A 6,109-nucleotide genomic window follows, 5' to 3' on the forward strand; every position below is an offset into this window, starting at 1 on the left:
TGAGAACAGGGACTGGATCCCTGACTCCCAGTATCTAGCACATGCAAGTACTTAATAACTCTGAATGCTGAAAATTTTCAGATTCACCAGGAAGAGAAAAACAAGCACACAGTGGTGGACGCCGCTCACTCGGCTCCTGCTCACTCACACGGGCTGATTGTTAAATTTATAAGGGTTTTCTGAGCCAGTTGTTAAACACAGCCACTATTAACATTTATTTAACAAAGCCACTCTTAAATTCTATAAACTTACAATTAAGTTATATTAATAAAGGTAAATAAGTTTACTGTATCACTTTCTTGTTATTTTAGAGTGTTTTTACTACTATCTATGCTCTTGAGGTTATTTCTGTCTGCTGTAGCTATAGAATAGAAATAGTGTACATTGGTGACTGCCCATCTATCCCCAACTCTGTGTGCAATGATATCACATTTTTAGCTTAATGTTGGCCACGGGGGGGACATTAACATTATGGAAATCTAAAAATGCTACAAATCAGGGTTTGTTTTGAGGTTGTCTAGACTTAAAGTTAACTGATGAAGAAAGTACTAATAATGCACATTAAGCATAAAAGTATATTGCTCCATAGCCCTGACTGGTGTGGCTCAGTGGACTAAGTGCCAGCCTTGGAACCAAAGGGTCCCTGGTTCAATTCCCAGTCAGGGCACATGTCTGGGTTACAGGCCAGGTCTCCAGTAAGGGGTGTGTGAAAGGCAGCCACACATTGATATTTCTCTCCCTTTTCCTCCCTCCCTCTCTCTCTAGAAATAAATAGATAAATAAAATATTTATCTAAAAAAGTATATCACCGCAATAGTTGTTACATTGTGAGTAGCATATATATGAAATATTTTTCAGTATTCAAAATCTTTTCTTTAATTCGGTGAAAAAAATTACATCGTTGACCAAGAAGTGAGGTTCCAATGTTTATCTTCATTATTTCATCTTAGTCCTTAATCAAAATGAAAATATCAGCCAGTATTCATGTTAGAACTCCAATCTCCCATCAACTGCAAAGGAGAAGTCAGTGAAATGTGTTTCGGGAATCAATTAGCTGTCTGGAATTCGCAATGAAGAGCATTGCCTATTTTTATAATTACTTACAAATTATATGCTACACATCTTTTAGACCAAGGTTTATAATCTGCTTATGCTTGTATACACATGAATCATTTTTAGAGAGCTGTCTGTTAAACATGTATCAGCATCCCACTGTCCAATCGCAAAACTCCATGTAAATAAAGGGGGCGATTTGAATGATTTCTAGAACGATAGGTAGAAGTATGTGTGTATATGTGTGTGGTTGATCACTTCGCTTTGGTTTGTAAGAGGCAGATCACAAAAGACTGCAAGAAGGACGTTGGTAGAAAAATGATACAGTGTGAGCTGCTCCTGCCTGCCCTACTTTTCATCAGGGCTCATCCAAGGACAAGCAAAGGAGGCAGGAACCTCCCCTTCCATCATTCATAGAGCTGGTTGGTGTTTTGGTTTCCAAAGGGACTTTTGCACAAACTGTATCCTGTGAGCCTCATAAGGGCTTTGTGATGAAGGAGACACAGAAAGTACTCCCACTTCATGGCTGAGCATATTAAGGTTCAAAGGCTTATGTACTTTACCCAAAGTCACACGATCGAGGGTAACTAAGCTACAACTAGAACACTCGTCTTCCGAATCCCAGCCCAGTGTTTCTCAAGAGAGAATCAAAATACCCTCTTTGGAATAGCTCTTCTGGAAAGTTCCATCCATCTTAGACCCTAGTGCAAGCAAGGAGGCAGTGCAGTGGAAAAAGAAGACTCTTGGGAATCTGCAGTCTCGTTGTCCGCCTCAGTCACACTTACTAGCTCTCTCTCCTTGGATGCAAAACCTGCGAGGTCTGAGTCCAGGTTTTGACCTGTCAGTCACTCACAGCCACTGCACCCCGGGTCGGCAGCCACCTGGCCAGGGACCCCAACTCAGTAGACAGCTGGCTAAGGCCGTGCCCAGGAGCCAGAGCTCCAGTGATCAGAGTGCTGATTCTCGTCCTCTACTTATTTTTAGAATAGCAGAACCCTTTTTTCTTTTTTAAACAAAATTCTATATGAAGCAGCAAACTGTAATTCAGACCAAAAGGCAAGTTTCTGTGTTGAATGGGAGGTGTGGGGTGGCCAGCGATGGTTATAACTGCTATCATCTCACCAGGGCTCTTAAGCACTGCCAAAGAATCCTAGTCTCCTTGAAGTGCTTTTAAAAAATCCACATGAGCATTTAACATGATTGAGGGCAGTATGTACATACTGGGGCCCAGAAAGTCCCACGTTCTACACGGCGGGGGTGTCCTCCTGAAGCTTGGCTAGATGCCTTGGACTCTGCTGCCACTGGTCACCAAAGGGCAAAATGAAAGAGCAGGGGCCCATCAGTAGAACTGGGTAGGAGAAGGTGAAGCTCCAAGTGCACATCATGCCAGCGAAGAGCAAGCGAGATGAGTCTTCCATCACAGTAATGACTGGCATTGCTTGTTAAGCCCAGACTCGGCTCGGAGCACTTGAACGTGTCATCACTGTGAGTGTTTCACAGCACCCCTTTGAAAGAGGGACTCTCATCATCGCTTTATAATTAAGAAATTCATGCCTTCCTATTACTCAAGGAATTTAGTAACGTTCTCAAGCTTTTACTGCTTATAAGTGGTGAAGCTAAGATCCGGACTGGCTTCCTGGGCATGCAAGGGCCCACGCTTGGGTTTAATGTTCAGCAGACTTCATCTTAAAATCCTTAATAATTTTACCCTTGAATTTTTGTTTTGTAAGTGAAGTTGGATGGAGCATGTTGGAGTCTTAGGGCCTCTGCTCCCACATGGTCCTATCCCCCACCACTTCTGCTGACCACTGCCAGCCCTGGGTCAGCACCTGGGTCCACCAGACAAGGAAAAGCTCGTGTTCTGTGCCCAAGCCCCCTCTCTACCCAGCAGGGGCCTGGGCCCAGGGACACAACAGACAGGATGAAGTGCCTGCCCTGGGTTTCTACAGGGAGCAGGCCCCAACCCCTCCCACGGGGGGTGGAGGGGGGGCGGGGAGGGGGCCTCTCACTCATCGCCAGTCCAGATTCTGAGCACGTCCTAGAAGGAAGGTACAGTCTCTTTGAGGTCCCACGTCCACGGTAGGTCTGGGTGGTGGGCCATGCATTCCCCTCCCCTGGCCAAGGCCTCTCCTTTTCTTCTGCAGCAGACCTCGTGTGTTATATAGCAGGACCTGGCCAAGACTCAAACCCGGACACCTCAGGTCGAGGGAGGGAGGAACTGATTGCCGTGGGGGGTGACGTTCCCTTTCACCTACGTGGGTCAGCAGTTTATTTGTCCCTCTGCTCTTCCAGCATCAATGGACTCCTCCTTTGACAGCCACCATGTAACAAGAACAGGGGACTGTGTGACTGACAACGCAAGGGCCCCAGTTTATCTCGTGCTCATTCCACAGGACAGTGGACCTCTCGCCCACTGGCACATCTGCCCACAGGTACTCCCTGCTGGTTCCACTGACCCTTATGCGAGGCGCACTGATGAGGACCAAGTGCCCACAAAAAATAAAGGGCAAGGTTCCCCGGGCTTGTGAAATGGACAATAATAGCGAAAGTTACTCCAGCGAAAGAAAAAGCACAGGCAAGGAGCCGGCAGCCCTCCCCAGCGACATGAGAGATGCTTTCATTTTTTTCCTTGGGACAACCAGCATATAAGCCCCCAAAGGGCAGGATCCCTGCCTGTCTTGCTGCTAAACAGGACATGCTTTGCAGATAGTAGATGCTTAAGCACTTGATGCTGTTGGATGAATTATTGTATCTATTAACTCTGTGGCTGGCATTTGTATCATCTTTAGATTTTTAGACTCTGGAGTGAAGCGGAAAATCCCCTTTCTCTCTCTTGTCCCTTCCTCCCCCAGCCCCACCTCCGCCCCTGATCGTTCTCTGCAGTAACCAATAGCAAAGAGGCCGGGGCCCCTTGGCTCCTTAACAAAGCCAAACAGGTGTGAGAGATTAGCTCCCTGGATGGAGCCTCTGTCCAAGGAAACAATGTCAAATTCCCCCCTAATAAAGTCCAGAGCTGTAAGCAATTCTCCTTCTTATTAAGCAGGAAAGAAAACACAGCCCGGCTCCTTCCCAATTAGCTTGGAGGACCCACCGATGAGCCGAATTTAAACCAGAGACCTGCCATGATCTGGCTTCCAAGGCAGACAGGGCCTGCCTTCCCCAGCGAGTGGAAACTCACTGGCCCGGGTTTCCAGCCTTCTTGGCAAGAGGGTGCAGACAGCCCCCAAGCCCCCACCCCAATATCCCGGGCTGTCTCTGCCTCTGATTCAAACCATCTTTGCAACCCTGTGCCAGATCCCTTACTTTGATTTTCCATATGGAGGCTCGGTCTCCTTTGCCAGGTTAGTGTTTATAGGGATGGGCTTTTTGACAGTTTCGCTGTCAGTGAAAGAGGGGATGGGATCCCTCCCCTGAACATGAATCACTTTCTTGTCATCCACAAAAGGGGAAAGAGCAACATCCTGAAGTAATAACAACAACAAAATGGAAACCCCAAAGGGATCTCGCAATGGGGATGTCTCGTCTTTCCTTTCCTTCCCGCCCTCCATCCCCCACCCCAGCCCACAACAGGTCAGGGAGTGAAAACCAGAAAGACAGCAGGGTGCTTACCAAGACGGCCCATAGCTGCGCGACCTCGTGTTTACACCTGGGGTTAGAGACACTGCAACCACCGAGGTCACCTGCTCCTTGCCCCACCCGGTCTTAGATATCGCTTGAAGGAAGCTCCATCAGTCTTGAATATCTTACCTGAACAGGGAATGTTTAAGCAGTTTTCATAATAAACCTGAGTGAAGATTCTCAGGCACTGCCCTAAGGTGTGGAAGTATTACTTTAATTCTCAGAAGAACTTTATGAATTTTATAAATGAGGTGGCTAAGCATTTTAAAAGTTACTTGCCCAAAGCGCACAGCGGGCCACTGGTAGAAGTAACATTTGGGCCCAGAGTCCAAATCCAGAACTAAGGTACACTTTTGTGCTGTTTGCCAAATACCCCTTCTCTCTTCTCAGCTCCCCCTTCTGGGCACATGGTGGGATTACATTTCCTGGGCTCTGGTGTTGGGTGGGGCCTGGTGACCAGCACTGGCCAGCAAGTTGTGAATGAAGGTAATGTGTATCCCACCCAGGCCAAGCCAACGTATATCTTCCCAGAATGCACTGTGTCCTGTGCCGCATTCTCAATGTTTCACACTAACAGGGCAGGGGAGGGACTTTGGGGTGCCACTTACAAGAATGTTAGCTCTATAAAACTATGATAAATATGTGTTTAGTATGAGTTGCTACATCTGTATTTTATTTTACACTAAGAGGTTAAATACTCTTGGGGGGTTGTTTGTTACCACACACTAACGGCCCTGACTGATACACCTTCCTGCCTCCATTAGGAAGTGTTATGTCTTAGTGATCCCCTTTCTGCTTAGGTGTCAACAAACTTCTGTCTTCTGAATTGAGAGCCAAAACCCTTGTTTTTCTCCAGTAAGTCTCAGTCTCATAATGAAAGGGGCAAAGTAACCATAGGAAATGGGTTAGCTGGGCAAAAAGGCTTCAAAGATTCTTCATCCACTCTGTCCCTGGGGATTCTGGCTGCCTTTCCAAAGGCCAGACACGATTGACTCTGAAATAGAGATTCCAAGTAGTGGCCATCCCTTGAGCCTTCTTTCCGACTCTCCTTCTCTCTACTCCAGCACCCTCGACCAAGCCCCACGTGGTGATTTTAGTCTCCAGGGCATGGGATGCTGAACTATACACACAGAGGGAGGCAAATGGAGTAGCTTCATGGGACATGTGGGCAGGAACGCTCACTAGAGGAGGAAGAAGGTCCGGGTGGTCTTCAATCTGTCCCCATTGGCAAATGCCTGAGAGATCCTCAGATAAATCTCCGGCTCATCGAGAGATAAGCCAGGGGACAGGGGCCAGAAGGAACCTGTAATGCCTTTCCCCTGCCCCAGCCAGCTCAGGCAACGAAGGCTGCCTCTGACCACACCTGGGGACTCGCAGCGATAAGGAAGCACTAACTATTCTACAAAAGCAGCCCCCCACCCCGCCCCAGGTGAGCATG

Source organism: Sturnira hondurensis, unplaced genomic scaffold (genome assembly GCF_014824575.4).
Source record: "Sturnira hondurensis isolate 20B ecotype Veracruz unplaced genomic scaffold, ASM1482457v3 Scaffold0018728, whole genome shotgun sequence".
In the NCBI taxonomy this organism is placed as follows: Eukaryota; Metazoa; Chordata; class Mammalia; order Chiroptera; family Phyllostomidae; genus Sturnira; species Sturnira hondurensis.